A 10,637-nucleotide genomic window follows, 5' to 3' on the forward strand; every position below is an offset into this window, starting at 1 on the left:
AAGGGCAATCCCGGTGCCTGTCCTCGTCGTCCCGCTCCCTTGCCTTTCCCTTGGCGCAACGCTCGTGCTCCTCCTCATCGCGATTATGCCGACGATGTCTTCTAGCCAGACGATCTCTTTCATCATCATCGCTGGACCGTCGGCGTTGGTCGCACTGACTCACATACTTGTTGAGGAGGTGATCAGAGAGAGGTCGTTGATATCTTATGTTCTTCACTTCTCCCTCTGTTACGTAGCGCTTGCCGTCTTGGCGGAGCCGATCGCGTGGAGCGGCTTCCTCTGTTTCTTTGCTATGAGAGCAGCTGCCCTCATCTCCACCCTTGCCAGCGTGGTGTCCAAGATCTACCATGTTGATATTGCACAGGGAACCCGGCTGGCACCCTGCATGGCAAGCATACTCCACCATGTTTACGGCGGGAAAAGGGTGTGTGTCGACCTTCATGGCGTATTGGTTGAAAATCAACCGTCCGTTTTCTATCGCCACTTGGATCTGCTGCCGCCACACCCTGCAGTCGTTGGTGGTGTGTGAGAACGTGTTATGCCATTTGCAGTATGGCCTTCCGTTCAGCTCTTGCACCGTGGGGAACTTGTGGCCTTCGGGTACCTTTATATGCTTCTCCGCGAGTAAGAGGTCAAAAATCTGCTCCGTCTTAGTCACGTCGAAGTCGAACCCTTTCGGAGGGCCTTGTGGCTTCACCCATTTGCAGGTCACGGGGCCCGTCGCTCGAGTCCATTCAGCCACTGCTACCTCCTGATCTCCCATGGCACCTTCATCTTCGTTTGCCTCAACCACAGTCACCACCCGCTTGAATTTGTCCTGATAAACATCTGGGTGGCGCTGTGCATATGCGGTCAGCTTCTGCACCATGTGCGCTAACGAAGGGTAGTCTGCTTGGGAGGCCACGTCCTTGATTGATGATGAGAGACCCACCACCGCCAACTCGATCGCTTCTTTTTCACTTATACGAGCCGAAAAGCATCGGTTCCTAATGGTCCTGAAGCGGCGGACGTATTCCTGCCCTGTCTCCCCGCGCTTCGTCGTACTTGCGCTAGATCGGCAAAACCAACATCGGAAGCCTCCGAGTGATACTCGCTCATGGAACCTGTTCTTCCAACTGCTTCCAAGTTTGGATGGAGTTCGGTGGCAGCGATGTGTACCACCCGAAAGCCGATCCTCGTGAGGGATCGTGAGAAGAACCTCACGCGCAACTCGTCCGATCGCTGAGATCGTGCCCGACTGTGCCAAATATCGGCTCACATGCTCGATGGAGCTGGACCCATCTGACCCACTGAACTTTGTGAAGTCCGGGAGCCGATATTTGGGTGGCAGCGGGATCAGTTCGTAGCTGTTGGGGTACGGCTTGGTGTAGCCGAACGCTTTCCTTTTCGGCATCATACCGAACCGATCTTTCGGAATTGTACAAATCTGATCCGCTGTGATGGCTGAAGGTGTCGAACCCCGAAGATTCGCCGGGGTGGCATACTTAACCAGCCATGCTTGCTTTTCCGGTTCTAAGCCAAGCTGCAGGAGCTGGGCTTTGGAGGTTCGTCGGGGTGGCGTACTTAGCCAGCCCACGATTGCTTCTCGGGATCGGCTCTCGACGTTCCTCCCGCCGTCCCGAAGGCCGCTGATATTGCAGCCTGGTTCGAGAGTGCCCAGGCGTTGCAGTCCGGTACGTATGCGCACGTGTATCCGTGCGGGATCTCCTTAGGCGGCTCAGGCAGGAATTGGTAGTCACTAGGGTCACCACCAACCTTGTAGACGACGTATGCCGATGAGTTCGGCAGTTCCGGTGCTACCCATGCGAACGGCTGGGGCTGGAGCGGCATCTCTCCTTTGAAAGTCCCCAGAGCCGGTCCCGACGGGGAGTACCGGTGACTCATGATTTCTTGGACGACGCGCAGAGCGACACGCTCCAAGGTGTTCACCGGGCTCTCGGAGTGGCGGTGCGGCGAATGAGCCACCATGTAGTTGATCTCCTCGCCGCAGCGACCTGGTGCGTTCTTCGACGGGAGCGGACAGGTCCACTCCATCGAGCGCGCCTTCGGGTGTGAAACCCTTCCACTCGACGCCATGGGAGCGGGTTCGTGGAAGGAGCCGATGAGTTCGGCTTCGAGGGTTGCCTTGATCTCGTCATGCTTCTTCTTGAGCTCATCGGGCGGATCCGCCTACGTGACCGGAGTGTCTTCCGCCATCTCGGATGTAGATGGCGATGTCGTGGATGTCGTCGGCTGTCCCACCGGGCGTGCCGGAATGTGTTGACGTCGAAACCCCCGGCGGGCGGAGACGGGCAACACGGTAGAGCCGGGAACAACTAGGGCTGCGGCTGGCCCCGGTCCCTCCGAGCGACGGCCCGCAAAGCCTCCCGGTCGCACGCGCCGATGTTTATCACAAGGGCGTGCCACCTGACCTATACCAGTCGGGAAGGTGTGGATGATGCCTCGCTTAGTTTCCTGCCAGGGCACACACGTAAACGTTAAATACGAGCCTCGATCGGCTCTCGGGTTATCCTGTGAATCGGCTCAAAGAGCCGATCCACCCATGATTCGGACGGGGTGTCCGAATATATGGTGGTCCTGCTTGATCAAGGTAAAGCTAATGAGATCTACGACGATTTAGGGTTTTCACCGCATAATCGGATCATCCTACTCCAGGTTGGGCCTCGCGCTCGCGCACGGTGATCATAAGCCGATCCTAGACAAGGCCTAAAAACCAACACGAGGTTGATCCCCGGAACATCCTTTCTAGGGCTAGCAAACGTCACCCTACACGCCGCTGGATCCTCCCCCTTTGTAAGGCCTAACTATTGCGAGATATTAAACTAATCCTTGTAGAACAAGGAGCAATCGTAACGGATCAGATCTACTAAACTATGATCAAGCGGGGTGCCGCCCCTACACCTAATATAGGTGTAAGGGCGGCTAGACATGCAAGGGTTGCACTACGAAAGCATGTAATATGAAGAACAATGCTAACCCTAACATGTCTAAGATAACTACGTTGCTTGCCATCAAAAGGCTTCGATACGAGCAACGCATGAACAACGTAGGTAGGCTTGTGCTGCCTAGATCGCAAGATGCGATCTAGGCAGCATGATGCTTACCGGTAGAAACCCTCGAGACGAAGGAGTTGGCGATGCGCCGAGATTTGTTTGTGGTTGAACGTTGGTTGTTGTTTATTCCATAAACCCTAGATACATATTTATAGTCCGGGGGACTTTCTAGTGGGCGTGCACCAAACCGTGCACGAGATAAACTCTAACTTCTAAACTAAGATGCGATCTAATATGTTACAGATACACGGGCAATTAAGCCCAACTTGGTATAAAAGGCCGATTCACGTATTCCTTCTATATATATATTTCTTCACGTCCATCTTGATCGCGGCCCACCTCTGACTCGGTCAAATTCTGGTGATAACAATGGTTCGTTCTATGATGTCTCTTACTGATTTGCCGTTATCATTTTGGAGTTATGCATTAGAGACAGCCGCATTCACTTTAAATAGAGCACCATCAAAATCCGTAGAAACGACACCGTATGAATTACGGTTTAATAAGAAACCTAAGTTGTCGTTCCTTAAAGTTTGGGGTTGCGAAGCCTATGTAAAAAAGTTACAACCGGACAAGCTAGAACCCAAAGCGGAGAAATGCGTCTTCATAGGATACCCTAAGGAAACTATAGGGTACACTTTCTATCACGGATCCGAAGGCAAAATCTTTGTTGCTAAGAACGGAACCTTTCTTGAGAAAGAATTTCTCACTAAAGAAGTATTTGGAAGAAAAGTAAAACTCGATGAGATTAATGAATCTATACTCGTTGATCGAGTAGCGCGATACCGGAAGATGTACCATGTACCGCCTACACCGGCAACGCGAGAGGAAGCTAATGATAATGATCATGAAACTTCGAACGAGGAAACTGCCGAACCTCGCGGATCGACAAGGGAACGTGCCACTCCTGATTGGTATGATCCTTGTCTAAATGTCATGATTGTGGATAACAATGATGAGGACCACTGCGACGTATGAAGAAGCGATGATGAGCCCAGATTCCAACAAATGGCAAGAAGCCATGAAATCCGAAATGGGATCCATGTATGATAACAAAGTATGGACTTTGGTAGACTTACACGATAGCCGAAAGGTCGTCGAGAATAAATGGATCTTCAAGAGAAAAACAGATGCTGATGGTAATATTCTTGTCTATAAAGCTCGACTTGTCGCAAAGGGTTTCAGACAAATTCAAGGAGTTGACTACGATGAGACTTTCTCACCCGTAGCGAAGCTAAAATCTGTGAGGATTTTGTTAGCAATAGCTGCATTTTTCGATTATGAGATTTGGCGGATGGATGTCAAAACGGCGTTCCTTAATGGAGACATTGAGGAAGAGTTGTATATGGTACAACCCAAAGGTTTTGTTGATCCTAAAAATGCTTGACAAAGTATGCAAACTTCAGCGTTCAATCTATGGACTGAAGCAAGCATCGAGAAGTTGGAACCGACGCTTTGATAAGGTGATCAAAGACTTCGGGTTTATACGGTGTCATGGAGAGGCTGTATTTACAAGAAAGTGAGTGGGAGCTGCGTAGCATTCCGATATTATATGTAGATGACATATTATTGATCGGGAATGATATAGAACTATTAAGTGATGTAAAAGGTTATTTGAATAATAGTTTTTCAATGAAAGACCTTGGTGAAGCATCGTATATATTAGGCATCAAGATTTATAGAGATAGATCAAGACGCCTAATAGGGCTATCACGAGTACATACACGGACAAGATTCTAAAGAAGTTTAGAATGGACGAAAGTAAGAAAGGGTTTTTACCTATGTTACCGGGCAAGGTCTTGAGTAAGACTCAAGGACCGGCTACGACGAAGAAAGAGAAAGGATGAATCGGATCCCCTATGCTTCGGCGGTAGGCTCTATTATGTATGCCATGCTATGTACAAGACCGGATATAGCGCATGCTTGTTAGTTTGACTAGCGAGATATCAAAGTGATCCAGGAATGGAACACTTGGACAGCGGTCAAGAATATCCTGAAGTACTTGAAAAGAACTAAGGATATGTTTCTTTGTTATGGAGGTGACCAAGAGCTCGTTGTAACAAGTTACACCGATGCAAGTTGGAACACCGATCCGATGACTCTAAGTCACAATCCAGGTACGTGTTTATATTGAATGGTGCTGTACGATAAGCTGGGCAAGCTCGAAGCAGTGCACGGTGGCGAAGTCTTCAACAGAATCAGAGTACATAGCGGCTTCAGAGGCTTCATCGGAAGCGGTATGGATGAAAAGGTTCATTGTAGAGCTCGGTGTGGTTCCTAGTGCATTGGACCCATTAATCATTTACTGTGATCACATGGGTGCCATCGCCAATGCACAAGAGCCAAGGTCACACAAGAGGCTGAAGCATATCAAGCTGCGTTACCACTCGATTCGCGAATACATCGAAGATGGAGAAGTAAAGATTTGCAAAGTACACACTGATCTGAATGTAGCAGATCCATTGACTAAAGCTCTCCCTAGGGCAAAGCATGACCAACACCAGAATGCCATGGGTGTTAGGTATATTACAATGTAATCTAGATTATTGACTCTAGTGCAAGTGGGAGACTGAAGGAGATATGCCCTAGAGGCAATAATAAAGTGGTTATTATTTATATCTTTATGTTTATGATAAATGTTTATATATCATGCTAGAATTGTATTAACCGAAACATTAGTACATGTGTGATATGTAGACAAACAAGAAGTCCCTAGTATGCCTCTTAAACTAGCTTGTTGATTAATGGATGATTAGTTTCATAATCATGAACATTGGATGTTATTAATAACAAGGTTATATCATTGTGTGAATGATATAATGGACACACCCAATTAAGCGTAGCATAAGATCTCGTCATTAAGTTATTTGCTATAAGCTTTCGATACATAGTTACCTAGTCCTTATGACCATGAGATCATGTAAATCACTTATACCGGAAAGGTACTTTGATTACACCAAACACCACTGCGTAAATGGGTGGCTATAAAGGTGGGATTAAGTATCCGGAAAGTATGAGTTGAGGCATATGGATCAACGAGTGGGATTTGTCCATCCCGATGACGGATAGATATACTCTGGGCCCTCTCGGTGGAATGTCGTCTAATGTCTTGCAAGCATATGAATGAGTTCATAAGAGACCACATACCACGGTACGAGTAAAGAGTACTTGTCGGGGAGACGAGGTTGAACAAGGTATAGAGTGATACCGAAGATCAAACCTCGGACAAGTAAAATATCGCGAGACAAAGGGAATTGGTAATATATGTGAATGGTTCATTCGATCACTAAAGTCATCGTTGAATATGTGGGAGCCATTATGGATCTCCGGATCCCGCTATTGGTTATTGGTCGGAGTGAGTACTCAACCATGTCCGCATAGTTCTCGAACCGTAGGGTGACACACTTAAAGTTGGATGTTGAAATGGTAGCACTTGAATATGGAATGGAGTTCGAATATTTGTTCGGAGTCCGGATGAGATCCCGGACATCACGAGGAGTACCGGAATGGTCCGGAGAATAAGATTCATATATAGGATGTCATTTTATGTGAATAAAAATGTCGCGGAAGGTTCTATGGAAGGTTCTAGAAGGTTCTAGAAAAGTCCGGAAGAAACCACCAAGGAAGGTGGAGTCCACATGGGACTCCACCTCCATGGCCGGCCAACCCTAGTGGGGGAGGAGTCCCAAGTGGACTCCTCCTTAGGGGCCGGCCACCCCACATGGGAGGTGGAAATCCCACCCTTTGGGTGGGAGTCCTAGTTGGGCTAGGTTTCCCCTCTTATGGAAGGTTTTGGTTTCGGGTCTTATTCGAAGACTTGGACACCAACACTTGGGATCCACCTATATAATGAGGGGCCAAGGGAGGGGGTCGGCCACCCCAAGACCACAAGCTAGCCGCCCCCCATAGAGTGGCCGGCCACCCCTCCCAAACCCTAGCCGCCCCCTTCTCCTCCATATAGTCCGCGAAGTTTAGCGAAGCTCCGTCGGACTTCTTCACCGCCACCGACACCACGCCGTCGTCGTCTTGTCGGATTCAAGAGGAGCTACTACTTCCGCTGCCCGCTGGAACGGGGAGGTGGACGTCGTCTTCATCAACAACCGAACGTGTGACCGAGTACGGAGGTGCTGCCCGTTCGTGGCGCCGGAACCGATCGTGATCAAGATCTTCTACGCGCTTTTGCAAGCGGCAAGTGAACGTCTACCGCAGCAACAAGAGCCTCATCTTGTAGGCTTTGGAATCTCTTCAAGGGTGAGACTCGATACCCCCTCGTTGCTACCGTCTTCTAGATTGCATCTTGGCTTGGATTGCGTGTTCGCGGTAGGAAAATTTTTGTTTTCTATGCAACGTTATCCTACGGATACAGACATAAAGTCTAGGTGCTCGGCGTGGTGTCGCAGCTCCGGGTGCGACTCGCAGAGTCATGGGTGCTCCTGAGGCATCACGCCTCACCGGAGTGAGCGAAGCGGGACGCATAGCAGGCGTACCACATTCTGTCCGCAGAGGCGTGCCAATGCCTCCTGAAGAGCTCTTGCCAGTCCGTCGAGCCAGTTGCTCTCACGGAACGAAAACAGGATCCTCTCCTGGTTGGGAGACTCCATTGTGCCTCGCAGATCTGCAGTGATGATCCACTGGAGCTCTCCACCGGGCTGATCGTTCACCTGAATTCCGTGGAACTCAGGGTGAAGTCGCCCAAGGAAAGCTGTGACAGCGGTGAGGTCATGTTCGAACACGAGGCTCCCACCGTTCCCGAGCTGATAGAACTTCGCGTTGATGGGTTCATTGGGCTCCATCTGAAAGTGAAAAGGATGAGTAAGTTAGAGAGTGAACAAGTGTGGCAAAATTTTAGGTAGATTCAATTAAGAAGAGCACATTATTCATCAAATTTCGAAATAGTCTCAAAGGCAAGAATGCGAGTAAATTTTTATAAATATTCACTTCATTTGATTTCAAAGTTAAGTTTTCATGAACGTCCATTCTAACTAGGGTCTTCTAAGGTCAAACAATGGCTCTGATACCAACTTGTCAACACCCGGATTTTTAAGTCCAGATGCCTATTATGTCATTCATCGCAATCCCGGGATAATGTTGTTGCGAGGCATAATAGTCGAATATCACAGATCATTATTTATTACAAGCCATAATGTCATACAATCCTGAATCACATGATTCATCTTACACAAATAGTTGATCCTTCAATCAACAACATACATAAGTTCATACATAGCGGAAGCGTAATAGTAACGGGACTCTCTAGTCCACAGGCCAACATTTGACGTCAGAAACCCCTAGTTGTCGTAGGCGTCCTGCTGGTCATCCTCGTGATAGTTCTGTTCCTCCTCGTACTCTGGCCATTTGAATAGCCAGGGACAAAGCCGTAAGTACTCCAAGTACTTGCAAACTAATACTATTGTAAAATGCCAAAGAAAGGTACCAAGCTCTAGTTTAACTTGCCTAAGCCAAATTTTAGTCCACAAGCTTGGATCATGTACTAACTAACTTAAGTGGGAACATTAGTGTCATTCCCACATCATGGGTTCAATACCCAAAGAGTCACCAAGTCACCATTCACATTTACTAAAACTTTCAAAAATCTGACACCGGAAACTGTATGGCCCTTCCAACCGTCCGTAACCGTGGACACGGCTATTCGAATAGATTTAACACTCTGCAGAGGTTGCACACTTGTGCCACAACATTTGATTTCATCCGTCGGAATAACTCCGAGTCACCGTAACACGATACGCGGATCATCAACCATAACCTTTCACTTACACATCCTAGTATGAGCACCTCTCCCCATGAGCTTGGCCTCCCGAGTGAAAACCAACCGTTAACACGGGAACTGCACAGGTCTTGGCCGTACAATTTCACCTCAATTCACATCCTTTCTCAACAACGGAGGCAGCCTCAGCATAACCCCTATGATGTGTGTTCAGAGGGAACTCATACTAAAATCTATAAACTTCCAGTTAAGCCATACCCATAATCAGGTATTGTGGGGGTACTTGATAATTGGAAAGGTATCGCATTCAAACCAATATCAGGTTTTTATCAAAAATCACCATCTTCTCTGGTTCACAAACAACTTCAAATCCTTCAATGGAATGCTTCATCAATCCAAGGTTTCAAGATTCAACCATTCACATGTTCCCATCTATAGTAGTCACATTTTAGTATTTTAGCACTAGCACTAATCATGAGGGGTGCTACTTTGCTTTGCTATCTCTACTCATCTAGTAATCTTGTTCTCCATACCAATTTTAGTCCATCCTTGGAAAACACAACCAGTAAAACTTGTATGGTGTAAATATAAGATAGGCTTGTATGAAGAAAGATAAGAACATGGTGCCTTTCTCAAGAAGAGCTTTGCACTTTGCAAGAGTATTATCTTGCCTTGGTAGTTCTCTAGGTTTTCTCCTTCTTCTTCAGGGTAGAATTCTCCTTCCTCTTGATAGTCTCCGGTGCTAGCGTCTAAATTTGAATACGAGGTATAATCACTCAACAAGCTCAAAAGCTATACTAGACACATCATTACTTCACACAAACTATACTAAGCACACACATAAAATAAGTAAGTGCATTGGTGGGGTGACTTGAGGAAAATATTTTCCTCTCATTCATATGTGACAATTAACCTTCATATGGTGCTTGAGGATTAATTCCTCTCATTGAAATCTTGTTAAGATTTAATTTCTCAAATAATCATACATGAGTTCATATTGACCTAAGTCAACCATTTATCATCATTATTTGAGAAAATGATTTAAATGAGGTAGACCACCTCATACCATTTTAAAATACTCTACAAATGATTTAAATCTCCAAATGTTCATATAGGAGAGTTTGGACCAGGGGTGCAAACATCACATGAATTCATTTGAGACCAAGATTTAAATGAAGTAAAAATACTTCATATGATTTGCATAATAGTTTTGGACAATATCACTTAACTAAACTAGCCATAATGTCCATTAATTAAACTAGGGCATGATCATGCAAAGTGACCACCCCATTTTCTTGCAAAAACAATTAGTGTAAGTCAAATGTGAGCTATAGGAGTTGGAATTCACTTAATATCTATTTTGGTTGATTTTTAATAATTAATTGAATGTGCAAAAGTCTCTGCTTGATCTTTTTGTCACATTATTTCTACAACAGATATCAAGGTGAGACCAGTGGCAAGTTGTAGAACTTTTCCATAGCTTTCTAACAATATAAAGTTTGTTAAATTTGGCCAAGCCAAACAGATTCTATAGATTTTCAAAGTTTGAGCCAGTATTGAAATTAAATGGATTTGGACAATTCGAATTTGAATTACTGGGCTACGCGGGAAAGCTAACTGGGCCCAAATGTTTAAAAAAAACGGCCCAAAGCCAGCCCACCACGCATCTGTGAACGCGCGGGCCGCCTGACAGTGGGCTCCACCTGTCAGCGACTCTTAAAAGCCGAATCGGTATGGACTAACATGGGGCGTTGGATTAGAACGCGATCTAACGGCTCTGGGGCGTCGTCGTCGACGGCGAGAGAGAAGCTCGCCGGCGGCACAGGTAGGGGGTCGGAGGGCTTACGGTGGCTCCAGCT

Source organism: Lolium rigidum, chromosome 2 (assembly GCF_022539505.1).
Source record: "Lolium rigidum isolate FL_2022 chromosome 2, APGP_CSIRO_Lrig_0.1, whole genome shotgun sequence".
Taxonomy (NCBI): Eukaryota; Viridiplantae; Streptophyta; class Magnoliopsida; order Poales; family Poaceae; genus Lolium; species Lolium rigidum.